Source organism: Peromyscus leucopus, chromosome 11, assembly GCF_004664715.2.
Source record: "Peromyscus leucopus breed LL Stock chromosome 11, UCI_PerLeu_2.1, whole genome shotgun sequence".
NCBI lineage: Eukaryota > Metazoa > Chordata > Mammalia > Rodentia > Cricetidae > Peromyscus > Peromyscus leucopus.
The window spans coordinates 30,220,535-30,248,042 of NC_051072.1; the positions used below are offsets into that span (position 1 = coordinate 30,220,535).

Below are 27,508 nucleotides of genomic sequence, written 5' to 3' on the forward strand. Positions count from 1 at the left end.
CGAGGAGTGTGCGATGCCTTTGCTCTGAGCTGGGGGCTGCGGGTCCCTTCCTCGCAGCCTCTGTGGGCGCAGCCGCCCCGCAGCCTGCAGCTCCAGCTAATTGCTGCTCCGGCGTCCTGTGCTAGCAGCGCTGGCCACCACCAGCGCGAGCTGTCCGCGTGCGTTCCGAATTTTGCTGCCCTCCGGCGGGAACCACTCCCCTCCCGGGAACCCCTTGCTCATTTGTTTTCCAGTGTAGTTTTCTTTTTCTTTCTTTCTCCCCCCCCTCGCACCATCCCCTGCACCCCACCCCGGGCCGTGAAAATAGAGTTTGGAGCCTGGCTTTTGTGTGTGTTTGCGATTCTCCGCTCCAGGTCCCAGAAGCAGGGAAGAGGGCTGGGGAAAGAGCAGTAGAGGATGCTCAGGAGAAACTCTCCCCAACAGTAGATTATAAACTGATAGGAGCTGGAGAAAAGGGAGACATAATGAGCTGCTTCGTTTCCTCCTCTCCTGCCAGCTTCCAAGGAGGTCTCGGGTTTTAATGAATCATTGATTTCTCGCTTCCGTTGCTGAAGTAAAAAGTTCACACTTTGGCCCTCTCTGTCTTTTTAAGCTCAGGGAGATTTATCGTCTCCCTTAAACATCGCCTCTCTCTTGGCGTAAATGAAATCAGGGACCCAAGTTACTGATTTCTAATTGCTAACACGAGTCCTTTACAGAATCAGGCACGGACTTCAAAGCCTATGCACTTTCCTGCGATCGCAGATTTTATCACAAAGTTTGACCAAATCCCCTGCTGCCTGTTTTCTTCTCTACTCAATTTCCTTTGCATTTTACCATAAAGAGGAGGGTCCCTCCCCACAACCTCACATTTAATGTTTAAAGGGCTCTATTTTACAATGCAGCTTCACTACCTACAAATCTTCCACTCACACTCTAGTACACACCAACCCCCAACTCTACCAAGGCTCACACAACCTAGCTCTCAACCCAGAAGCAGACATAAGTCAGTCCAAGACCAGGAAACCGTTGTCCAAAATCAGAAGGTTCACACACAGAAGGAAACACTGTGATAAGCCATTCTTACCTGAGTGTGATAGAGTTCTGAGTCCCAGAGGATCACTTCTTTAAGAAAATAGCTAAACTAGGGAAGGACTGCCTGGAAGGAATGCATGAACATATATTACTCTGTTCCATGAGGCAGTTGGACATCTGTGTTCTGTCTAAGCAAAACAAATTGTCAATACCTTACAGCTTTCCACTTAGGGAAGTGGCAGTATCACATGGTTCTCAACCTAATAGGCAGCATGAGATGCAGACATTTCAAGGTGAACCTGAGAGTTAGACAACTTGCAACAGTGATTCAGAAAGAATTTACAAAAGGAGCTTGCACACACAAGCCAGAAATACTGTCGTGAGCATTTGGCTTCAGTCTTCATTTGGGACCTGGGAAAAGAAAATTAAAATTTAAAAGCCCTAGAGATGAGCGCTGTCAACGATTGGCCAAATACATTTTAGTGACTTGTTGAGTGGCTTGAATGTATGTTCTTATAGTTTCCTGTGTGTTTAGTGCCTTTGAAATGGAACTACTTAATACCAGAATCAGGGTTTTAATTGCATTATTTATAACTCATTGCAATGTTTATTCAAAAGATTTCAGCAATGTGACGAACATCACAGCAGATTTCTAACTTTAATATAATTAACTGATTTCTGTAGCTATTAATTGAAAAGTTAAGCAAATAAAGAGCATGCGTCAAAGAAGTCTTGCTTCTTTAATTAAAGTATGGATATTGAAAAATGAGCCCACAGTGCTAATTTCAATTTCCGATTTCACAGTTTTATACCTGAACAGACAAATGTGTGAAAGAGTAGATAATTTCTAAGGGATTTAAGTTTCATCCTCATAGAAAGAAGAATTCAAATGTTTGAATTGACAACTAATTGAAACTACATTTAAAAAATGTTTGATGGAACCATACAATAAAGATTCTTTTGTGAAAAATTATGAAACACAGGAAGTAATTAGTTTGGGGTTTCTTTACACTGGGCACCAACACTATTGATGCCAACTTGAGTGGTGGTTTTTTTTTTTTTTTTTAATTCACACCAGACACTCATTCAACCCAATATACCTCTCTCTCTCCTACACACACACACACACACACACACACACACACACACACACACACAACCTTTCTGTTCCAGTAGAAGCTATTCAGATCTTCTAGCTAAAAGTTTTACTTGAATTCTATCTAAAATGAGGAGAAAGTCATTCTCAAAACTGTCCTGTGAAAACTTGCCTGCAGAAGGTGTGGTGTTTGAGAACCCGGGAGTCCCTTTGCCTCTCCTCTGCAGAGCATTGATGACAGGGGGACATTTACTAAACTGCCCAAAGGAGAAGCTGACATGGCTTTTTAGATTGTATCTCCTTCTTCTTTTTCTTTTCTGTACTGCCTTTCTTCCACAGCACAGTAGAACCCTAAGTCCCCACCACTTTGTATTGTAAAGTCACCTCTCAACTTAGCCTCAGAAAGCCTGAGAAAAGTTCCACAGGAGAGATGCACTATTTAACGGAATCCAATCTCTCCCAATAGATTTGAATCACTAACATAAATGTATGAATGTAGATTATATCTCTGTAATGAGGCCTGAATCATTCTCAGTTACTTCAAAGGACTGAAATTCTACCTTCCTTTTTTTTTAGCTGCAATAATCAGGTCTTAATGGGTTCCTTTATTAATTGTTTCTCTGCTCAGATTGAAAGGACAGTACAAGCTTCAGATTAGAGCGGTACCTGCTTTTCTAAAGGGCTGCCTGTCTCTTTCATCCGATCTCTGGCAGGCATGCTCTGTTGCTATGGCCTAAGCATATCCAGTGATATTAGACTCAATCTTTATTGAAAGAAAAGGGAGGTAAACTTCTGTTAAATGTGATGATTTGAAAAGTCACAGACTTTTAAAAGCAAGATCGTGAGAAGACAGTTAAAGACTTGGAAACTGTGGCACTTTCATGTAAAGGAGGCATCAGGAGGGCCTTTTCCCAGACCCTTCAGTCGCTATTCTCTTTGAGCAGTTTACATTTGAAACATGTATTTCCGAGATTTTTTGTGTTGCTCAGCGCTGTCTGTGGTTCAGTGACAAGATGTGTCTTCTGTTATGTGAGATGTTATTGGCAGTGTCAGTAAGCTGCTTCAAATAATGCTAAATCAGGTCAAAAGTCAGCCAGGCTGTTTGACAATTACAACATGTGCAGGCCTCATTTTTTTTTTTTAAAGCCTGTCATGCAGACACTAGGAGCATGGGACTGTTTTCCGATTTGCATATAGGAAATGCTAGTAGGAAGGCTTCCCCTACCCACCTCCTCACTTGTTTCCTTCCAAAGTTACAGCTAGAAATGATGGCCACAGTCAATGATGTTTGAGCAAGTAGAGTTGGTAGTTTATAATTATTCATTTCAAAGTAAGAGCTTCAGGTGGAATAAAAAAAACATTTTTACCTTATACAGAGTAGGAGAGCAGCACTTAAAAGTTGGTAGGAGGCATGGTCTGAGGGGTTGATCACCCTCATTGAAATGAACAAGGACAGAAGGGCTTCAGATCTGTTGAAGTGTTTAAACATTTGCATATGCACTGAGAGGTAGCGTCCAGGCTGAATGTAAGCCAAGGAGTGAAATTCACGTTTCAATTATATTCATACAGACAGTCTAAAGGTACACTCATTTGATATTTTAGGGATCTGGGGAAGTGGCTCAGCGTCTAACAGCACTTTTCATGTAAGCACGAGGACCCGAGTTTGACTCCCTGGACCTGCACACACAGGAAAAGACAAGCATTGCTCTGGACACCTGTAATCCTCATGCTGTGGCTGTAGAAAAAGGAGCATCGCTGAGGCTTGCTGGCCAAGGGAATCAGGTAGAGAGGGTTCGAGACAACAGCACAAAGTCCTTCCCCAGCCTACATACAGCTCACTCTACACTACATATACACAGCCCACTCATGTAGTCAGACACAAACACACGTATACCAGATTTAGTTAGTTAGTTAGTTTAGTTGTGTGCCTGTTTCGGTTGCAACATAGATTTTGAGGTCAGATGTGCAATTTTCCTTTGGTGGTGTCATGGTGACTCTCACAAAGTTTGGATGATTGAAATATCTGTTTGGACTTTTGGTTTCTGAAGTAAAGATGGTCAGCCTGAAACTGAATTATGACTCTTGCATTTTATAGACTGATTGAAGTCACTCCGTGATAGATTAGTTAGGAGTGACAACAACAGGCCTTCCATGTGACCCTAGGTTTCGCCACACCCAACTACCTGTTTTCTTTTTCTTCCTCCTCTCTCTGTTTTTCTCCTTATCATCCTCTACTCACTCTAATATGTCTGAGTTGCCAGAATGGAAGAGATAAGAAAGATTAGAAGGCTTTAGTTATGGAAAACCAGCATATCTTTGTTGCAATTGATTAGCCAGAGAAAAGCAATAAAATAGCTTAGTGTTGAATTATTAACTATCAGTTGATTAGACAAAATAAGTGTTTTTGTGGTTTGGGTAAAGCAGATTCTTAAATGAAATGAACACATTTGAAAGTAACTTATACTACAAATTTTCAGGATATTCACAAGATATTTGGAATTTAATAAGCATTTTTAAGTTGCTTCCCCAAGCAATTGATATCATTTAGAAAAGTAATCTATTAATTCTGATTCAATTCTCTATGCCATCATGTTAAATTTTCCTGAAACAATATGGTACTTTAAAGCATAGACATTTATATATATATATATTTTAAGTTTGAAACTAAGGTGAACGTTCTGTTCTCTTATTTTCAAAGATCCAATAATCTCCTATTGAAAATGAAATAAGGCTAAGATAGAAACATAAAGGATCTTTTGTAAGAAAAATATCTATATTGGAATGTTTGAAATGTACTCACACTAAATCAGCGCAATTCCAGAAAGCTGAACTCTGCATCTTGAAACCAAACACAGGGAACATATTTTCCCAAAGCTGCTGTTCGTCCCCTCCCTGCTTCTGGCAGACAGAGCCTTTCCTTGACAAAGTTGTGAAGTCTCCGAAGAGCTCTGCTCCATGCCTCCAGCTGCCCCTGTGCAGATTTGTGTCTCCTGCCAAGCCAAGCCCTCTGGTTTCTTAGTTGTGTGACATTTGTCGATGTTTTGTTTGGAAATTACAATATTTTCCTTATAATTTTGGTTCTTTGGCATAGGGATATTTACAGCCTGGTCATTTTTTTTTTCCATACATTTTCTTTTTTTTTTTTATTCGAGTGATGTTTATTGAGTATCTACTCTGTGCTAGTAGTCCATTATCAGTATTTTGGGTCTAATGAAGATAGGGCAGTTTAACTCTTAAAGAGTATGCATGTATCTGTACAGGAGTGAACCTATGACTTCTGTCTTCGTCATTAGGGATAGGAAAGCTAGGTTGTCTCAGACCTAGAAAGCATGTGAAGAGATTTCAATCCTGACAATTATTTATGTTGTCTTTCTCTTCAAAAGAGCTAAGGGAAACTGTGGCTTCTGCTCTCTGGCTTCATGAAGGATTAAGGTTTGGTCATCTCCTCTGTGGTTATGGCACAACCCTTTGCTCTAGATTTCTCCTACAGGCTTAGGACGTGAAAAAAAATCTCTGCCAGCTAACCCTGATGGTCTCTCTTTTGTTTCTTTTTCCAGAATTGTGGATAGATAGTATATATGTTGTAAATGATTATGTTAACTATTTTCTGATAAAAAATTCCCTAACCCATCTGCTGTACTTTCTAATTTTGGTGAGATTTATTTATCATTCTTTATTTATTTGTGTTGCATGAGAAAGCATCTTCCTTGAATATACATGTGTGTAGGAACCAGTATTCCTTGGAGATGGAGTTACAGGCAGTCGTGAGTGACCGTGAGAGGGCTGAAAACTGAACCGAACCCCCTGTAAGAGCAATCAATAGGTGTTCTGACCACTGAGCTATCTCTCCAGTCCCATGTGTCTACTATTAAAACATACATCTTACCAAATTCAATTTGACCTAGTACCCATTCCAAATTGGACAAGTTTTCCCCTATTCAAAGAATCAGAAACAGAAAAATGTGCACTCTGTGAATTAGTGATAACCAAACAGTTCTTGTGTTGTAGGAAATGCAATCCTGTTGTGCTCAGTTTTCTTGGATTATCCCTGGGAATCCATTCTCTTCCCTTCTCTGCCCAGCTCTGGGCTGACATCTGTACCTCTCCAGTGTTCCTCGGACAGGTAACTTGCATTTGGTTTTGTCCGGTAGACAAGCCCACACAGAGAAAAGCTCACGGTATTTCTTCCCATATTTGTTTCGTTTTGTTTCAGTGCCATGACTCCGACAGGAGGTGCATCCTTCCAGATTTCCACCTTCTCTTCAAAGGACTCTTCCTCAAGATGTCCAGCAATTCCTGGAGTCCCTAGGACATTATTTCCGTCTCTTGCTATTGAAGCTCAAGGAGTTGTATGGTTACCCTTCATTTCTGGCTTGTCAGGATCATTCTTTGTTGTTCCTTCAATTGTGCGACATCTCTGTGAGTAAACTAAACTTGGTCTAAAGGTCTCTTCCTGTGAATTGTCTGAGATAACTTTTGTCTTTGTTAGGACAGAGCAGACTGTAGACTGGAATACACATCTTCCACAGACAGTAAACAGTCTGTGATAATGTGTTTTTGTGTTTATACGAGATTATAAAGAAGCACAATTTAACACAAAGCCCATTGTAAAACATCTAGTGTTTGCTTGGGGATGTGCTGAATTCTTTGTAGAGAAAGATAAAGTGAATGACATTTGCCCTACTGAAATATATAGGATTACATTTAGATTGAGAACTACCAACCTTTTTATTTAGCTATTGAATTTTTGGTTCAGAGAATCAATTATTTGATTGTTACAGGTTTGATAAAATACTTTCATATAAATGAAAGGAGCCTTTTAAAGGTGAAATTACATCTGTAAACAAAATGCATTTCTAGAAATCTGTGGTTAAAACTCCACATTAAAACTACTTTTTCTATGGTAATAGGGGTGAAAAGAATTAGAATTCAGTCTATACATGTATAAAACTGTCAAAGAATAAAAAATATTCAAAAATTAGTTTCCTTTCCAGTTAACTATGATAATTTAAATATTTCCTACTGTGAATATTTACAAATCTTTAAAATAATTATTTTTGCAATTAAAAGTATTTTGTTAGCCTATAGTCATAGTTTATTGTAGAAAACAAGGATTGGAATTAATTATGTCATTTTCTGGGATACTTAGGGTTATTGTTTGAATATTTTCTTTTCAACTATTTCAAGATGGAGAAATAGTCACATCTAAATTTCAAGGATAGACATAAAGCTGTTCCACATGGAGAAATAGCAAGAAGAAATACACGTGTAGATAATTGTTGTTGGTCATTGTCCTTTTAGGAATTTCACAAGCCATTGACTTCTGTAGAAATTGCTGCAACTCAGAGCAGACAATGGTTCTCATTTGAGCTTTCACTTTATGGTCCTAGGCCAAGATTCAACTGCAAGCTGTAGACTTGAAAAGACAGGACTTCCTGTTGTCCTCCAGCCCCTACTTTACAGGTTAAACAAAGGTGGGTCTAGGAAAGGTGTGTGCATTGTCTTAGGCAGTCAAGTTGGTGAAAATCTTCTTCCTGTCTTCCAGATAAGCAAACAGAAAGGATTTCAGCTTCCACAAAACCAAGGACAAAATCCACTTCTGTGATAGCAGAAGGTCTTTCCAGACTCTGAAGCAGTCAGGAAGGAAAGGTACATTTCAGAATTCAGGGTCTTGAGCATGTGAGGATTGGACATTTCCCGAGGTTCATTGCCACCAGTTTGGAAGATCCTGCCTTTAGCAGATCATGCTTTGTGACTGAGAATATGTGAAAACCATCTCTAAATAAGAGCATATTTTGATGAGTCCCTTGAATCCCAGCCAAGTCCAGCAATTCAAAATTGTGCGTTTTACAACCTATTTCTGCTGAAGAATCTTCACAGTGGTTCCTTGTTGCCCTCACCACTAGGAACAAAATCCTTGTTCTACATTCCCGCTGAAGTTAACGGAGGCTTGGAAAGCCTGAGAGTAAATTTTTTATAAATCCTGGCTTGTATGTTCCCATTGCAATTAGTGAGGATTAGGATGATATACTAGATTTCTGTTGGTAGAGGGAAAGTAACCTTAGTTCCTTTGGCTAATTTGTGACAAAGAAGCATTCTTGACTTTAACCAATGAAATCATGCCCGTTTGTAAATGGATTAGTACAGAATTTGCCTAGCTGCTTTTTTCCCTTCCTACTTCAACTATACTTGCTATGGGTTTAAAAAAAAATGCATGAGAATTATTTTATTCCTATTTTTTCATATTAAAAAGTTATTGTGGGAATTTCTCTTATTCCAGTTATCAATACACTAATGTGCACACACAGGCACCCATACACACATACAATCTTTTAATGCTATCTAGTTAGACAACTAGTCTTACTCTGAATCCTGTAAATATGTGGGCTTTTAAATCTGGATCTGATAGCATTGCTCTGTAATTCCAGTTGATAGGAATAGACTATGGCTTATGTGGCCTTCATAACAAGTTTAAGGTGGTATATATATATATATATATATATATATATATATATATATATATATAAATTATACCCAGTGACAGTGTGTATGCCTAGCAAGTACAAGACCCTAGGTTCAACCTCTGGTGTTGCACAAAGCAAACAAACCCATTAGTAGAAAGTGGCTTTATAGATCAGTAGGAATTGATGGAAAAATAATAAGGGATGAAGGTACCTGTCAAGGATAGAACAGTTACCTAGCATGGGCAAGGCCCTGATTCAACCTCTCTAACACGAATTCCTAAGTGATCTTAATAAAAAAAATATTAGGATAAATGCTGAAAGATCAGAGAGACAAAGGAACAAGCCACTGCCATGTCTCACCTCTAGGACTCCTTAGCCTGAAAAGCCTCAACCAATAGACCTCCAGCTGAATGAGCTTCCTCAGCTGAAAAGCCTTCAGCCAAAAAAGCCTCTAGCTGAAAGGGACGTTTCTGCTGAAAAGCCTTTAGTTCCTGTCTCCTTACGGCTTATATATCTTTCTCTGCCCAGCCATCACTTCCTGGAATTAAAGGCATGTGTGCTTCCCAGTACTGGGATTCAAGGTGTGTGCCACCACTGCCTGGCTCTGTTTCTCACCTAGACTGAGTCAATCTCATGTAGTCCAGGGCGGCTTTGAACTCATAGAGATCCAGACAGATCTCTGCCTCCCAAGTGCTAGGATTAAAGGTGTGTGCCGCCACTGCCTGGCATCTATGTTTAATCTTGTGGCTTGCTCTGTTCTCTGACCTTCAGGCAAATTTTATTAGGATACACAATACATGACCACAAACCTTCAACAACACACACACACACACACACACACACACACACACACACACACTCAAGACCTAGACAACTTACTTTTGTACTAGCCAATATTAATATATGACACATATAGCAAACTGAGAATGACATGGGCTTTTGATACTTCAAAGTCCAAACCCAGAAACACACTTCCAGTGCCAAAGCTGTGTCTCTCTAATCTTTCCAATCATTTCCACCAACTGGGGCCTAAATATTCAAATAATCAGCCTATGAGAGGCATTGTTATTCAAACCATCACAGATATATATGCATGTATAGATCCATATTCTTAGAGAAATTATAGTGTGAATTCCTGTTTTTTTTTTTTTTTTTTTTTTTTTTTTTTAAGACAGGGTATCATGTATTCCAGGTTGCCCTTGAACTAATCTACAGCCAAGAATGACCTTGCACTTCTTATCCCCCTCCATTTACCTTCAGAGTGCTGTGGTTACAGGCCTGTGCCATTAGGCCGGGTTAATGTGGTATTGGCAAGCTCTCTATCAACTGAGCTATATCCTTAGCCTTACACTTTCTGAATTCTTCAGCAACACTGTTCCTATCCCTCTTTAAGTGGTTCCACCATTAGATGGGACTAAAACTGATTTATCACTTCATAAATTTCTCAACTTTTATAAAATTATCTAGTAATTAATTTTAGCAGCACCATGTTTCACAATTGTCGGGCCAACAATTCCTGTGCTAGACTGTGTGAAAAGCATCTCCTGGGATTTTGCAATGCAGAAATTTCTGTAGCAGAAACAATTGGCTGTCTATCTCAGACCCATTACTAGCTTTTTCCTTTGTGGTAGGGCCACTGACTTATTTGGAAAGCCCACTCTCTTCCTCATGAATAGAACTCACTAAGCCAAACATAACACACAGTTGTTTGTCTTTGCTGGTGATTGGTTTTAGGGTGGACATATGACAAACGTCTGGCATAAGGGAAGGTCTCTGGCAGCCTCGCTGATAAATAAAAAGACATGTCTGCTTTCTTATGCCAGCCATTGTCATGTGCAGAGATGTGATCCGTGGAGCTGGGGAGAGTTTGTGCCTATAAAGGGAGAAGCCTGAGGGCAAGCTACAGTTAGTGGCCATGTGGCATGGCAAATCTGTGATGAAATGCCACAGCTTTCTGGTCTGCAACACACAATGACAGAATGACAACTCAGAACACTCAGAGGAAGGGCCTCTCCAGCCAGGAGACAGCCAGAGCGTGAGTTCTCCGGTGTCTCCCCACGCACTCCGGACAGTTTTCTGGCTGAGCACGGAGGACACGTATGTGTGGAGAAGACCTCAGCTGCAGAAAAGGACTGAGACGAGATCTGAGCTAATGCAAAGCTGAGGGTGCGGGTTCAGTCAAGTTAACCAGACCGAGGACCACAATAGAATAGACAACGTGCCGCTTACAAGGTCCAGAATGTGGCTGAAATTCTCCGAACATATAGAGAACAAGAAAAGTGCAGCAGTCAGCAAACACCAGCATCAACATGACCCCATTATCATAGTGAGCACAGGAAGACTTAAAGAAGCTGAGCTCATTGAGATACACTAAGGTAAAGGCAAATGTGTTCATACTGTCTTCATAGCAGGGATGGAACTAATCAAAAGGAAGACAAAATAACACTAAAAAAATACAGTGTTCTAAAATTTTTTACTTACTAGAATGAAGAGCTCAAAGGAAAGAGTCTATAAACTGAACTTAACTCAATGGTAATTATACATCTTAAAAATAGAGAGAATAGGGCTTTGATAATAAAAAACAAACTTTAAGACCTGTGGCGTAGTAGTATACCTCATAATATCCAAAAGGAAAAAATGCCAGCCTGTGGCAATAGCAAGAAGAACTGGCCAAACTATACCCAACAAGGTGATAGACAAAATTTATAGACATGTATAAGCGTAATGACTTCTAAACTTGTGTAAATAACAGTCTTACATCTCTGAACGAAATCCAAGTTGCTGTAGGAAATTTCGCCAGAAGAAAACTGTAATCCCCATTTGTGTCACTGGTGAATTCTAATGTTGATGAAGAAAAGACCCCAAGGTTGTGTATTTCAATATGAAGAAGTTAAAAATTTCCAATTTATGTTATGGAATAAAGAGAAAATGTGAAAAAGACATCGAAAAATATTAAATACAATATTAAAGCATTAAAGACCAATATCTTTTCTGAGAACAAAATAACTCAAGAATTGCCTTATGAAGCCAAAACAATATATTAAAAAATTACATTAAATCTATTCAATCTGACTAAGCATATTGTATCCCAGAAATATCTTTGCATTTTTTCTTCCCTCCCCTCTCTCTCCCTTCATGCCTCTTTTCTTCTGTTCCCCACCCCCTCACTTTTCTCCCCCACCCCCTTTTTGTCTGAGAATCAAAATTCAGGATCTCCTGTAGGTGAAGTATTTCTTCTACCACTGCCTGAGGGAAGGGTGCAGGTAGTGATCAGGCAACATAATGCTTATAATGCAAAAATCATAATTTTAGGGCCTCTAGCACAAAAGAACCCAGCAACTTCTGTGACTTCTGGGAAATGGAAGGTCATCTTAGAAAAGAGAGAATTAGAGAACAGAAGTTCCAATTTCCCTTTGTAAATTCTAGATCATTATGTGGCTAACCACTGAAACATATATGTGTGGAAGAGACTTCAGCTCTGTCCTCCTCATTCTCATGCCAATGCTATTTTTAATTCTGATAACACAGAGAGATAAAATTTTTATAGCTTGTGCATAATAAAAAATAAAAACGTATTAATTTTTGTAAGTATTAGGTTCACATATTAGAAAAAAACCTAGAATCATCTATTTTAAGAAAGTTGGATTCAGAGCGAGCACAGAGAAAGAATTGCCAGCAGAAAATTGATAAAAATCAAAGTCAGAAAATCAACACAGAAACAATAAAATCTAGAGATAGTTCTTTGAAAAGTTGATGAAAGTGATAAACCTCTAAATGCTAAGGAAAAAGAAAAACTATTTTGTTAACAGCAGAAATTAAAAGAAGAATCATTAAAGATCCTATGACTATCACAATGATAACAAAGGAACATTGAGAGAATTCTTCACTCATAAATTTGATATCCTATATAAAATGTCAATTTTTTGAGTGATACTACCTGTTTAAACTCATTCAAAAACAAATAGAACAACATGAATTGACCTACATCTATTACAGAAAGTTATAAATAACTAATAACAATCCAAATGTTCTCCTTTAAAAGATAAAAACATTAGGGATGCTTCATAAGTCATTCTACAATGTCATCACCAATCACATAACAAAACCAGATAATGATATTAAAAGTAATGAAAACTATAGACTGGTATACTCATTAACATACATATTAAATATCCTCAATAAATTTTGCAAATTGAACCTAACAATGCACAAGTAAATTTGTACAAAATGACCAAATGGGAACTATCCCAGGCTTTCAAGGCTAGTCAGTATTCACATGATTAAATCAATAGATACTGACACAGAATTGGTTTGAGTTCCAAACTCATTCATAATAAATAAATATTCAGTGAAACTAGGAATAGAGATGAACTGTGACCTTGATAAACCAGTTTTACATAAAACAACTACAGGTGTCATAATGTACTCTGGAAACATTTGAAGTTTTCCCAGTAGGACTAGAAACAAGATATGTGTGTATTCTTTCACCACTGCTTTTAAACACTGTACTGGAAGTCCAAACTCAGACAAAAATAAAATAAAATTGCAAACACACACACACACACACACACACACACACACACACACACACAGATAAACTGTCTTTGCAGATGATATGATCATCTATGTAGATACTAAAAAACTGGCAAATGCACTAATAGGTGAATGCAACAAATGTTAGCCTTTAGAATTAACCAAACAATAGAAAGAAGAACTTGACTTGCAGGGTATTCAAAAGTCAAGGATGTGGAGACTCTGAATTATCAAGATGACAGTTCTTGTCAACCTAATGTATATTTTCAAAGCAATCTAATCAAAATCCCCTCAAAAATACTTCCTTCAATATCCTCAACTTGAATCTTTAGGTTTTTTATAGAGAAGCAAAACAAACATGCAAAGAAAAACTCAAAAGTTCCTATAATGTTATGATAATTAAAACAGTATGGTATTGGGAAAAGAGCTGACAAAAGCCTCAATATAATAGAATAGAGAATCCAGAAATAGACTCACACCCTTTTTTACAACTGTACTTTCATGAGGACCAACACATTGTGGCAAGAAAAGAGAGTCTTTTGCTTACTGGTAGGAATAGAAAATAAGTCACCTTGGAAGAGTTTGACAGTTTCTTACAAAAGTAAACACTACTCCCAGCATATAATCTAGCAATCACTCCTTGGAAGTTTCCCAAATCAACAGGAAAGCCATGCTCCCTCAAAAGGTTCCACATAAATGTTTACAGCAACTTTATTCATAATTGCCCAAACTTGGAAGGAACTTAGATGCCCTTCAGTAGGTGAGTGGATAAATAAACTGTTGCATTCAGACACTGGAATACTAATCAGTGCTGAAACGAAGTGAGCTAGTAAACTGTGGTGAGCATGGGAAAGACATAATGAATATGAGTAATTGAATGAAACCATCCTGAAAGGAGGAGGCCGTGCATGATTCCAAGTATGTGGCATTCCAGAAAAGGCACAACCATGGAGACATTAACAATCAGTGGATGCCAGGGCTTAGGCAGAAAATGTAGGCGCTAAATAGGAAGAGCACAGGAGATTTTTTAGGACAGTGAGCTAGTGTACATAAGAGCAGAACAGTCATTACATGTCATTATTCATTTGTAACCACTCACAGAAGAGAAAACACTGAAAGAAGCCATTATGTAGATACTGTAATTGGGTGATGATACATTAATGCGGGTTGACTGATGATTACAGATGTGGTTATCTGGTGCAGGATATGGTAGTGGGCAAAGGTGTATGTGTTGGAGACGGGAGATGTATGAGAACTCTGAGCTTTCTCCTCAGTTCATTATGAATCAAAAATGTTTCTAAAAATGAAATTTATGAATGAACAAAGGGAATTTTGGACATTAAAAACTAGTAACAGTATAACAGGTATAATCACATAGAGTAAGTTTTACAACTTAGGCAAAATGAGTGAACTTATAAAGAAAATGCTACCCCTCCAGTAGAAAATTTGGAAGTCCTTATATTAAAGAAATTGTATTTTAATTAATAGGCCTTACCTTCAAAGAAGACTGCAAGCCCAGTGTCCTCAATGGTGAGGTGTTTCAAGTATTTCAAGCATTATAAGACAAAGGCATTCTGATAATCCTTTACAAATTCTGTCAGAAAATAGTGTACAAAGAACCACATTTCAACTGACTTATACAAAAGCTTAACCCTTACCTGTCACTAGTCACACTAAGTAAAAGCTCAAATCATGAAATGTTTTGTAAAAACCACGGAAGGACTTTCTCATGATGCTAAAAAAAAAAAAAAAAAAAAAAAACAAAAAACAAAAAAAACTGTTTCTTAGTTTCATAAATAATAACTATAAAAGTGATAATTTCTAGTTTTTTTCTAAACTAAAATTTAAGCTTATCAAGACACTAATTAAAGAAATGAAAAGGCTGGCCACAGATATGGAGTAAAGATAAATAAGCTATGCATCTGGAAAAAAAATTGTTACCTAGGTATGTGAAGGAGCCCCGTGTCTTAATAAGCACAAGACAAACTTGTCCAAATTATTAAACTGTTGTGAAAAAGATTAAAAGTATTAAAGGGCAGTAAATGCATGAAAAGGTGTTTGGCATTATCAGAAATTAGAAAAATGTGAATTTCACCCGATATCATGGAAATTTTGGGCAGAAGAGTGACTGCATCCATTTTAAGGTAAATGGAATCATTGTGGCTATTGTATGAAAGCTAGACTTTTCAGAGAGATCATTTTTGACAACTTGAGCCACATTCAAGAAAAAAGGTGGAATGACAGCCTTGAAGGTTGATACACATAAAAGTATCAAGAGCATGGTGTGCTGATGAGCTGTGTGTGTACCAGAATTAGAGATGGAACAGCACTGGGTTTTGTCTTGAAAAAATGTAAAAACTGAATTAATTTAAAATAATGAGAAAGGCCGGGCGGGGGTGGCACACGCCTTTAATCTCAGCACTCGGGAGGCAGAGCCAGGCAGATCTCCATGAGTTTGAGGCCAACCTGGGCTACTGAGTGAGTTCCAGGAAAGGGGCAAAGCTTCACAGAGAAATCAAAAAAATCAGAACCCCTCCCCCTGCAAAAAAAATTAAAAAAAAAAAAAGCCAACAACAACAAAAAAGATACTGAGAAAGAATAGGAAAAAGCTGAAGTTGAAATGTTCCTGAATATATTAGATATTGATGTATATTAGAAAGATAGAGATATTGGATCAGGAGAAAAATTATAATGGGCAAGAGGCCATTATAGAGTGCATATTCTGGAAAATGCATGGTGATTTTGTATGCGGAAGCTTTGAAACCTTGAAGCTGATTGCTTGTGTTTTTGCAATGAAATAGAAAACTGGTATTCGACTGAATTTCTTTTTACCTTCTTAAAATTTAAAAATTTATACATTTATCCAAGAAGCTCAACTTCTAGGACCTATCGTTTAGAAACAAAACATTGACATTAAGGGGTGGTTGCTTATACCTGCCTTCCCAGCACTTAGAAGACTGAGGCAGGAAGATAGTCATAAGTTTCAGGACAGTTTGTGCTGAGACTCTCTCCCTGGTTAATAAAAAATATACTAAGAGAGGAAAGAAATAAAACACTGAAATATAATGGTATAAGTATATATTTTAATATCAAATATAAATATTTTAGTATATTATTTATGTAAAATGTTTATAAATATAGAATAGAGATATTAAAAATAAAACCTAGCAACTTTAAATTGTTTATTTGGAAGTATAGACAAGAAAGAAATTTATTTTCCAGCAGGAATATTTTCTTTCTTTTTCCTTTTATCATATTATATTGTTAAGTTGTGGAAAGAAACACATATTGCTTTTGAATACTCACCTAAAGAAAACTGAGTTTTAGGCTGGGTGGTGGTAGCGCATGACTTTAATCCCAGCACTCGGGAGGCAGAGCCAGGAGTATCTCTGTGAGTCTGAGGCCAGCCTGGTCTACAGAGTTCCAGGACAGGCACCAAAACTACACAGAGAAACCCTGTCTTGAAAAACCAAAAAAAAAAAAAAAAAAAAAAAAGAAAGAAAGAAAGAAAGAAAACTGATTTTTAAAGTCCTGACCTGAATAGTCTCTGTATTTAGATCTTTCGTATATATCTGCCATTATACTTTAGTAGTATTACTTGATCTCATTATATTTCTACTTAATTTCTATTTAGTTCTAGCAGCAATTGTATCTATTTGGTTATAGTTGCCAGTAAATGTAATTGCTCTTTATAGGTCTTGTTTATTTAATACCTCTTGAAAGTCTTCCAAGTTTTGCATCATGTTTTAAATTATCAATAGTCTTTATGAATTTTTTCATTAATGTGCCATGTTATAATAATGTACTTCATCACTATATTTCGTGTCAAGTTTTCTTTTAATTGTTCTTTTAATCTACTTCATGTCACTATTTCCCAATGGGGATTGGTGAGTTTGCATCCTTTTCATCGATTGTGATCTTATAGTGTAAGGACACTCAATGGCCAATACAGATCTTTTTTTGTTGTTGTTGTACTTTTCTTTCATTATAGTTGCAGGTGGAGGATAGTTTTGATTACAGTTAAGAATCAAAATCTCTGATTTCTAATTTTTGTTGTGATTGACTAGTATTTTCTCATAATAGACTTTCTTTAAAAACATTTTTAATACTTATTTATTTTATTATTTTTAATATATATGAGTTTTTTGCTTGCATGTATGTATGTGTCTGGTACCTGTGAAGGTCAGAGAAGGGTATTAGATCCCCTGGGACTGGAGTTATAGACAACTGTGAGCTTCCAAGTGGGTGCTGGTAATCTAATCCAGGTCTTCTGCAAGAGCAACAAATACTCTTAACCACTGAGCCATCGCTCCAGAAACCCATAATAGTTTTTTTTTTCTCTAGCATCATTATCTTACAAAAGACTATTTGATCACATAAAAGATTTTACTTTAATAGAACAGAGTTCATATGCTGAAGTTGAGGTCTTTCCAAAGTTTTATGTTGGTTCCTAAAACCCACTATAATAGGATTTCAAAGTATTTTAAGTGAGTAAGTAAGCCATGAAGTTTCCACCCTAATGGAGGAGATTAGAGCCTTACAAGGCTCAGGGAAACTCTTTGTCCACTTTTCCTTGCAAGCATGCAGTCAGGAGGGGTCATCTATGAAGCCAAGTGAATTTACTGACTTTGTTGATGACTCAGTCTTGGACATCCCAGTTTTTAGAAGTGTTATCAACATATCCCCACTGTTTAGAAATTACCCACTCTACAATATTTTGTTATAAATGTCCTATGGATTTTGATATATGAATAATATTATCCCCAGAACCACAACAATTATTAGCCTTCTTCCCAGATAGCTAACAATACATTTTCCTGATCTACAGAGACCTCATCCAAGATTTGATGCATTTTTGCTTCTATTGACCTGTATGTATGACTCCATGCAGAAAATGACTACTTTTATCTGCCTGTGAAGAAAGACAGAAGGTCTGCTATAGGTAGCATGATGGTTTGGAACAATGCAATAATGTGAAAGCTATCTCTCCTATGCTGGGGCAGGACCTGTACTCTAGAGAACTCTAAAGAAGTCATGTTGTGTCCAGTTTTCAGAACAAAGGGCTTTGCCTGAAATTGCATCTCATTTGGTTTATTCCCCTCCCCCCTTGCTTCAGGATCCCTGTTTTTCTCTGGGAGCATTTTCCTTGGACATCACGTGCACAGGGATTCTTGTGTTTGAGTCTGTTTCAGGGAAACTCAATCTAAGAATACTATGTTAAACAACCTGGCTTGGTTTATCTTTTGCTTCACCTAGAACAATGACAGCCCAAGGTATGACATCCTACTCACTACCTCCCAGTTCCAAGTTCTGACCCTTTGTTTCTCCATGTGCTTTCCTGGATTAGGGCTGGCTTGGCTTTGGTTCTCAGGCTTTTTTGACTTGACATAACATATAACATATATGTATGAAATATATACTTTTACCTTATTCCTAAACCTTCACTTTGGTTTCTGTTTTGGAGGGAGGTTTCTGAGTAACAAACAACTAAGGTATTTTAAAAAGAAATTATGAAATTGTATATAAATTTTGGCAATGATTTATTAATCTATAGGAAATACATTATTAGCTAAAATTCAACTCTACTTGGAAACTGAATCATTAAGATTACAGTTAGGAGGAGCCAAGATCCGTCAACTTTTTCTAATTAAGTTGCATTTGCTTTTGCTGATTTTACATTCCTAGAAATCTTCTCTGGTAGAATTACTTTCTATCCAGGCTATGTTGTAAAAGCCAATTTGTTTGCTGTCTACTGGTCCTCAGTCCTTTAAACATCCTGGCTTGGTCTATCTTCTGCTTTACCTAGAACAATGACAGCCAAAGGCATGAATGACATCCTGCTCACTACCTCCCAGTTCCACATTCTGACCTGTTGTTTCTCTGTGTGCTTTCCTGGATTAGGGCTGGCTTGGGTTTGGTTCTCAGGCTTCTTTGATTTGACAGCACATTTGGACACATTTCTGCAAACTGACCCTTGGCATCTCTCTTTGGAACACAACTTGGTCTTTAAACTCTGGCAGTGTGAATTATAGATGCAAGCAAGAAGTACTTCTACCTTGTGAGAAGGCCTTCAAACTCCAGCCATTGAGGCCAGACACTCCAGCTCTCCTTCAGAGCGAAGGATTGGAGAGCTGCTTCTTGGCTTTCTCAAATGTCATTACTCACCTAGTATTTTGAAGACAAGCTTTATGAACACTGGATTATTTCCTGCAGTAAAAGCCCTTTATTATTTTTTTCCATGCGATGTATTTTGATCATTTTTCTCCCTCTCCCGACTTCTCCCAGATCCTCTCCATCTCTCTACCCAACTCATTTTTCACTCCCTCTCCTCTTTCTCTCTGCTCCCAAATAAACCCCCAAAACAAGAAAAAAAAATAATGAGACAAAAAAGAAGCCCACCAAAATATAACTAACCCCCCCCCCAAAAAAAAAATCAAGAGTTCATTTTGTGTTGGCACCTATTTCTGGGCATGGGACCTGCCCTTGAGTGTGGTTGATACACCCAGTGACACACCACTAGAGAAAACTACTTTTCTGTCTCCTGGGAGATATCAGTTGCAAATCGCTTTCTTGGCTAGGACTGGGGCTTTGTTTTCACATTCCATTTTCAGTGCCTGGATTCTGTCTGGCTTGAACCCATGCAGGTCTTATACACCTTTGCACACTCTCTGTGAGTTCTTACATCTATTGATCCTGTTGTGTCTGGAGGACACTGTTTCTTTGGAGTAATCCATAACTTCTGGCTCTTAGAGTCTTTCCCCCTCCTATTCTGCATAGATTATTGAGCCTTGAGGAGAGGGGGTTGATAAAGACATTACTAAAATCTTTTACTCTCTGTGAACTGACCAGTTGCAGATCTTTGTGCTCTTTCTTATCTGTTCTTAAATATATTCTTCTTCTCAGCCTTACTTTAGTTGCTTCTTTCCTGACATCTTAAAATACCCATGGGGGCCAGCAAGGTGCCTCAGTGGGTGAAGGTACTTGTCACCAAGTGTGACAACCTGAGTTTAATTCCCTGGAACCAGGCCGTGGAAGAAAAGAACTGACTCCTGCAGATTGGCCTCTGACCTCCACCCACAAGCCATGATACACACACATACACACACACACACACACACACACACACACACACACACACAGAGAGAGAGAGAGAGAGAGACAGAGAGAGAGAGACAGAGACAGAGACAGAGACAGAGAGAGACAGAGAATAAAATAAAATATAATTTATAAAGAAGAAAATGCTCGCCGGGCAGTAGTGACTCACACCTTTAATCCCAGCACTCAGGAGGCAGAGGCAGGCTGATCTCTGTGAGTTTGAGGCCAGCCTGGTCTACAGAGTGAGATCCAGGGCAGGTACCAAAACTACACAGAGAAATCCTGTCTCGAAAAACAAAACAAAATAAAGAAAAAGAAAAAGCTCATCATCTATTTCACTCATTCTAATGTAACCTGTGACCTATTTTAAGAGATTTTCATTAATATAATCAGGATATGAAGCCTCCAAGTATTAATTTTGAACTTGATAAATGTGTTAAAGTTTAATTAACTGGTTGGGGATTTAGCTCAGTGGGTAGAATGCTTGCCTAGCAAGTGCAAGGCCCTGGGTTCAGTCCTCAGCTAAAAAAAAAAAAAAAAAAAAAAGAAAGAAAGAAGAAAAAAAGAAAAAAAGTTTAATTAGCTAAAATTTGTAATCATTCTAAGCAAGATCACTAAAAGATCAAACAGCACACAATATAAGATAATTTAATTGATATAAAGAATGTTGTAACTGGTTCATAACTCAGAAAGTCATATCCTTTTGCTGAATCTAAGTTTTATATGTGTGTGTATTTGTGCATGTGTATGATAAACGAATTAGCTCATCATTGTCTTTGCTCCAATTTTACCTTGCTGAAATTCTTTTTGTTTTTCAGTATAGCTAACATAAATTACAAATAATATCCAGGCTCATCTCCAATTCCTAACAAGGATCCCAGAATGGTTTGAGATTAAGCATCAGGGAGACTGACAGGTGATTTAAGGGACAACATTGTTATTGGGAAGTATATTTTCTCCCAGTGATTTTTATTTTAGTTGAGTTTCCATGGTGATACAAGACAACTCCTCAGCTTAAATGCAACAAATGTTGTAATTAAGCCACAACAGGAGAGTGGAGAATTCGTTCACAAGTTTGCAGATTCAGTAAAACTGATTGATGACAGGAGCGGAATGGGAATTCAAGGCATAGTGAGTGATAATGCCATGGAATGGGAATCCTGGGCATGGTGTAGTGCCAAGTTCCAAAACTTGTTCAAATACATCTTTTCTAGAAACATGTGAAGATCTGGGGACACAATGTCTATACAGACCTATTAAATAGATATTAGAGCATGGTGATAGTATCATCGCCAACCTGAAGGCCTTTTTAGGGATTTAATTCTATATGGCAGCTTCTATTATACATTGGCTTTGTTCTTTTTTGCTCACACACTTAATTCAAGATAAAAAAAATTTTGTCTTGACTACTACTTGGTCTAATGACAGTTTTACTATATTGCATAGGTTCAGTGGGTGAAAAATTCAAGCTGAACTAAAATCCTCTCTTCATGGGATAGAGTAGATTATTCATACAGCAGAATGTTTTAAAGTCATTAGTTAAACTAATAATAAAATATAGGCAGATGGGAGTTTTAATTGTTAAATAAGAGAATAAAATTTTGTTTTATAAATGGCAAATGGCTCATCCATCCTTCATTTGGGTTGTAGCTAATACAGTGAATGTTAATTATATGTATCTTCTTTGCTAGATCATCATACTTAAATAATTAACATGACAGCATAAACGTTGCTGTATTTTGTTAAATATAACTTTCATTATAAAGAACTTGCATATAAAAACAGTACTCAGCAAGATTAGTCAGAATCAAAGTCTATACATATAAATGAACTTCTAAACAGTTAGAATAACCATGCTGATATTACAGTATTTTTTAAAATAATTATTACTACCACTTCCTATTTTCTTAAATGATACCAACCAATCTAGGAATGCATTACAGATTTAACTAATAAGACTAAAAGGACCAAACAATTGACTTCTGAATACTCTCCCTATATTTTCTCAAATCCTGATGAGACAGAAAAAAATGTGCGTAATCATAAACTTACATTTTGAAGGTAATACACCTTCAATTCCAAAGACCAGCATTGGAGAAATTACCCAAAGGAAAAAAAATGGAACAGGCTAGCACCATCTAGAGCCAGAACACATAGCTGCTCTACACTGTGTTCTATCAGGATAACCTTGATCCTTCTGTACTTGGAATTTTACTGCCCTCCTAAGACAAGTAGATGGAGTCTAACAGAGTCTTCTGAGTCGGAAAAGCTGTTGCCCCATGATCTGCTGTCAACATGGTCCTAACTCATGTACCCATGGTACTAACCTTTCTGACCCAGGCTCTCTCTTCCTTGTTTCTGAGAGCCTCACCACAGAAAAGTGAAAAATAGATTGGATCCTTCCTTGTAACCTTGGCCAAAAATCCAAGAACTTGCATTTCAGAATAGGATCTTGGACCCCACAAGAATTGCCTGATGATACTTCAAGTAATTCTGCTATGCCAAATTTCTGGTGAAGAATTTCCTGGGCTCCCCATAGATGAAGTGCTCCTTACCATCATATAGTTCCACTATGTTCAGAAATTCTCAAATGCTTTTTGCAGAGACACAGCTTCCCTCTATAAATATGATACCTAGAAGAACTATCAAGAGGTTGTTTCTAGGCCTTCTCTGGTTAGTAGTCATCACACCATCATAGATGAGGGCAGTGAGTTTGATAAATCAGTAAGAGTTGCTTACAGAATCATTTTCCTTTATATCAATGGCATCCCCAAAGGTCAAGGGGCGTTGTTTCATATAGTCTTCTGTGACAAGTATGGACATTTTCACTTTTATAATGGACTTCTTCATTCTATAGTTGAGGATCAGGAGATTCACCTAGTAAATTATCTTTTGATGACTTCCTTATTCTTTCTGACTGTTGTATTCTTTATGTAACTTCCTATGGACATGAAGTGGACGAACTTCATCGAACATGATATCCAACATGAAGTGGATGAATAATAGCTCTGAGAATCCTAGGAAATGATCAACATCACTGCACCAGGTACCCTCTCCTCATTTGGACTGCCCTAAGAACATGGAACAAATAAATAGGCATTTATCCCTGTATTTCTGTATTTTTTAAGGTCAGATTTAAATTTAAACCAACAGACACTCATTAAACTCTTAATAATATGAATGACAATAATCCAATCAGCTGAAGAATTTAAGAGAAGAAAGAAGTCTCTTGGGAAGGAGGTAATTCTGCCTCCAGACAGATGTTAGACTCAAACTAAAATGTTACTCTTAGGTCTCCAGCCTGCTGGTATCTGAACATGGCATCTCTCACTGTCACAAATCTCCCTCTCTGAATACACACACACACACACACACACACACACACACACACAGCTGATTCTGTTATTGACTTTTTTAAATCACTAATACATGTAGTTATAAATGTTATGCTCTAAAATGAACTTGTATCCCTAACCTTTTCTCACAAATAAATGTGTGATCCAAAGTAGTGCAAGCACTTGAAAATGTGCTAGGTGAATTGCTTTTGAGATATCTCTCAGTTAGTAGCCTGTTCCTGACCATTAGCAATTAGCTTTTAACAGGGAAAACAAATGGTTTGCATGTGACATACTCATATCTATTTCTTTATATCAGAGGTTTTTCAACTTTGACAGTGATATTACCTAAAGAACTAGTTTAAAAAAAATATTCATTCCATGAGAACCACCCCAGATCATTTCACACACCTTTCTGGGAGAGAACTCTGAGTTACACAATTGTATTTTGCTTCTATTTATATAGTCAATCAACTGTGTGACTGGTGGTCAGAAGCAGTGATGGAGACTGAAAGGTGTAACATGGCAGCCACTGGACCAAATGAAGCTGCTTGACTGGTAACGTATCGGGTGGGTTTGGTGCTTCAGTTTCATTTTCAACAGTTTGGGGTATTTAGGGTCGGTAGCTACTTGTGATTTCACCATAGTACTTGCTTCTTTCTGTTCTTGCTCTGCTGCAAATACTACAAATACAAATTAGTATTCTCCTATCTGTCCTGATAGTCCTTGAGATAATGATTTCTGAATTCTAGACTGTAAAATACTATCATTAAACATGTGTTACGACTCCAGGTGGAGAGGATAAGGGTAAAGACATGAATACTGGAGAATACACTTGGCAGTTCAGGCATTGCACATCCCAATCTGCCAAGTGTTTAGCAAAACATTGATTCTAAGAGTTTCAGAAGAATATGAAATAATTTCATTGTTTTTCCTTCTCCTCCTCCTCCTCCCCTCCTCCTCTCCTCCCCCTCCTCCTTCTCAAGGGTTAAAAGAGGAGACAGAATAATGTAATGGTTTAACTGTGTTCAAATGTATATGCTGAAAGAATATTCATGCCAATATGTATGTACTGTATTAGTTTATAATATCTTAGCTTTTTATTTGATGTTTCTAAGTTATTATGAAGGTCTGAAATTCTGTCCCCACTTCAAATATATCTATGTTCACCATTTTTGAAATTTAATGAGAAAGAATAGTTTTGACTTTATAGTCCTAATACCTTCTTTAAATGCTCTCTAGTAACAATGACCAGGGAACTTAGGTAATTATTTGATTTGAGTAATGATGTCATTTACATTTTATTGCTAAGGTTTTGTTTAAATAACTTTTAGCTTTGAGTCTTACATTTTGTTGAGATAATAGAAGTATAAAAGATGGAAAATCCATCTCCAGTTTCAGTTTGCAAACTTCAAAAGAATTACTACCACATCAAGAATTTGAGAAACTAAGCACTGTGTGGATATCTCTGCTGCACTGAACAATTGTCATAGATTTTCTTTTCTAGGCTTAAGCTGATTCAAGCAATAAAAATTGTTATGGATTGCTACTTAATGACCTATTTTATTAGTTCATCCTTCTATCTCATGAGCCATCCATTCCATCCAACTATCATTTCCCTGGGGCAGGGGGAGGAGAAATCTATGATTTAAAACACCATTATCTTACAAGTAAGTATTTCAAGTGAATTTAATTAAAATGTAAGAGATTAAATATAATTTAATCTTATTCAGGGCAAACATTTTCAGTGGTGTTCTACTTTGTTTCATTTATTATTTTTTGAGAATTTAATAAATGTATATAATGTATTTTGATCATATATACCCCCTACTTCCCAAGCAAAATAAATGCTTAAATGAATACAAGAAAGGTCATGGTTTTATGATGAAGGAGGGAGTATTGTGTGTTCCAAAACAAGACTGTGTCTGTTACTAGTTTATTCCCAATCCATTATGTAAATTAAGTCTAACCGAGTTGTGTTTAAATAAAATTGCCTTTGTTAATTCTATTGTCTAAGCAAAAATACACTTTTTAGGCATATATGATTATAAGTCTTTCTGCTTAAAGTTTAATGGGACTGAGGAACACTGATAAAATGGCTTAATGTGAAAAAATATAAAATCTTGGATATTGAAAAAGTTCGTGGTTTTTTTCATTTGAGCATTTGCTGCCATTTAGTAAATTCTATGGGGAAAAAAAAACCTTTCCAAGCTTCAAAAAGGACTGGATCCCCTGCAGCTGGAGCTACAGGCAGTTGTGACCCATCCAACATGGGTGCTGTGAACACAACTTGGGTCTTATGTTAGAGAAGTATGCTATCCTTACTCCCTGAGCCATTATACTAACCTTTAGATAATACCTTTTTAACTAAGCATTGTTTGCCGAGGATTTGTGTATCACAACCAGCCTTGAGTCAGACTGATACATGTTTGTTGCAATGTTTGTAATATTGAAACAAGTTTGTAGTAACTTGGTACCAGCAGCTATTGTTACAGCAACAGTTTATTTTGATGATAGTGGTGGTTATTCGTAGAGTCTCATCCTTGTTATGGTATTAGAAGAAGTGTTTATCAACTTTTAGAAACATATTTTGATGGTAACTTCAAGTAATCCACTTTGTACTGTGTTAAATTCTTTTACCTTTGAGGCATATACCTCATTTAGTGCAGGGAGAAGGGACAAACAGACCAGTCTTCCTTTGGAAAGATTTAAATTGTCCCGAAATTTGGTGAGCTGGGCATCTGAGCTCAATGGAGAGCAGGACCAACTTTGCTTTGTGTTGCTAATGGTACTGAGTGTTGTGGCTGCAATTCTTAATATCTGGTTCGTTCCTAGAACTATTGTTGGCAAAAGTCCTATTGATGGTGTTTCATTCCAAACCAAAAGTGCAGGGAATTCCTGAAGGGTTCTTTTTCTGCTGTTGTTTGATAATCCATATAGAAGGAGTCATTTCAATTCTGGGGCATGTTGCTTGGCTCTTCATTAAATGCGTGCTGTTTCGTTTTGTAACCAGTGCCTTCCTTTCATTGTTAAGAGTCTCTTAAATGCTATCATCAGGTTCTGGAACTTCATAATTCTCTTGGCCTCCACAGCTATTATACCCCTATCAAAACAACAACAACAACAAAAATACATAATTCAGTAACTGGCAAATAGATCCATGCAAAATTTAGTTATTTACTTATGTTTGAATATATTATTAGTAATAAGTAGACTACATTCCATTTTAGGGTATCATTATGTTGTAAATATTAATGTATAAGATATGACTCAGTCAAAGTTATTAGAGTTGGAGGTACAACTTATAGATGAAAGGATGTTCCCCTGCTAAGATTCTTCTGAATGTTTGGCTCCAAACTACATCAGATTTATCTGTTTAATCATGATGCACATTGATTAGCAATTTTTTTGAGTTTTACTAATGTTAAAATGGATAATTGAAGGCTCATAGTAGAGTGTCTTCTGTTTAGAACATTATTTAAAATGTATTCAATCTGTTTGGGATTACAAAAACATTTCTAAAGTACAGCTATATGTATTCAAATTTCCTTAAGCTGGAAGTTATTTTTAAAGTATATGAATAAACACTGACCATTACAATCTAAATGAATACACCTTTTCATCTCATTGCAAATTATTACTAATAATTAAACTCATTTACATAATGTGTCCCTATATTGGCTGTCCCTTTTCAGCAAGCAGAATTCATAGAAAAACAAGTAACCAAACACCTGGCGGGTAAAGCATGCTAACTCAGAGGACACAGTGTATCAGATTCCCAGCATGGCAACAGTGCTCTTCAGCAGATGACAAGGCTTTCCTCGGGCATATTTCCAGTTACAAAGTGATGTGCCAGAATATAAAGAAATAAGATTGCTGGGTGCTCATTTCTGGAAAGTGACTATGATCTTTATTATGTTTGTAAACTCATTTCAGTATTTTGAAGCTATAATAAAGCAAAACTATATTAA

At 37.2% G+C, this 27,508-nt stretch overlaps 1 long non-coding RNA gene across 4 annotated transcripts; it reads left to right on the forward strand.

Annotated features, from left to right (window-relative positions):
- The first annotated feature begins 20 nt into the window (after positions 1-20).
- Positions 21-27,508, forward strand: LOC119088715. 4 transcript variants are annotated; one of them, XR_005092414.1, is made up of 6 exons: positions 21-6,529; positions 7,501-7,584; positions 7,656-7,759; positions 23,158-23,248; positions 24,004-25,207; positions 27,233-27,508. It is a non-coding gene; the product is annotated as an uncharacterized LOC119088715 (long non-coding RNA). The 4 variants fall into 4 exon arrangements; XR_005092412.1 differs by having other exon boundaries at positions 27-6,233; positions 6,324-6,529; positions 24,004-27,508; XR_005092411.1 differs by having other exon boundaries at positions 25-6,529; positions 24,004-27,508.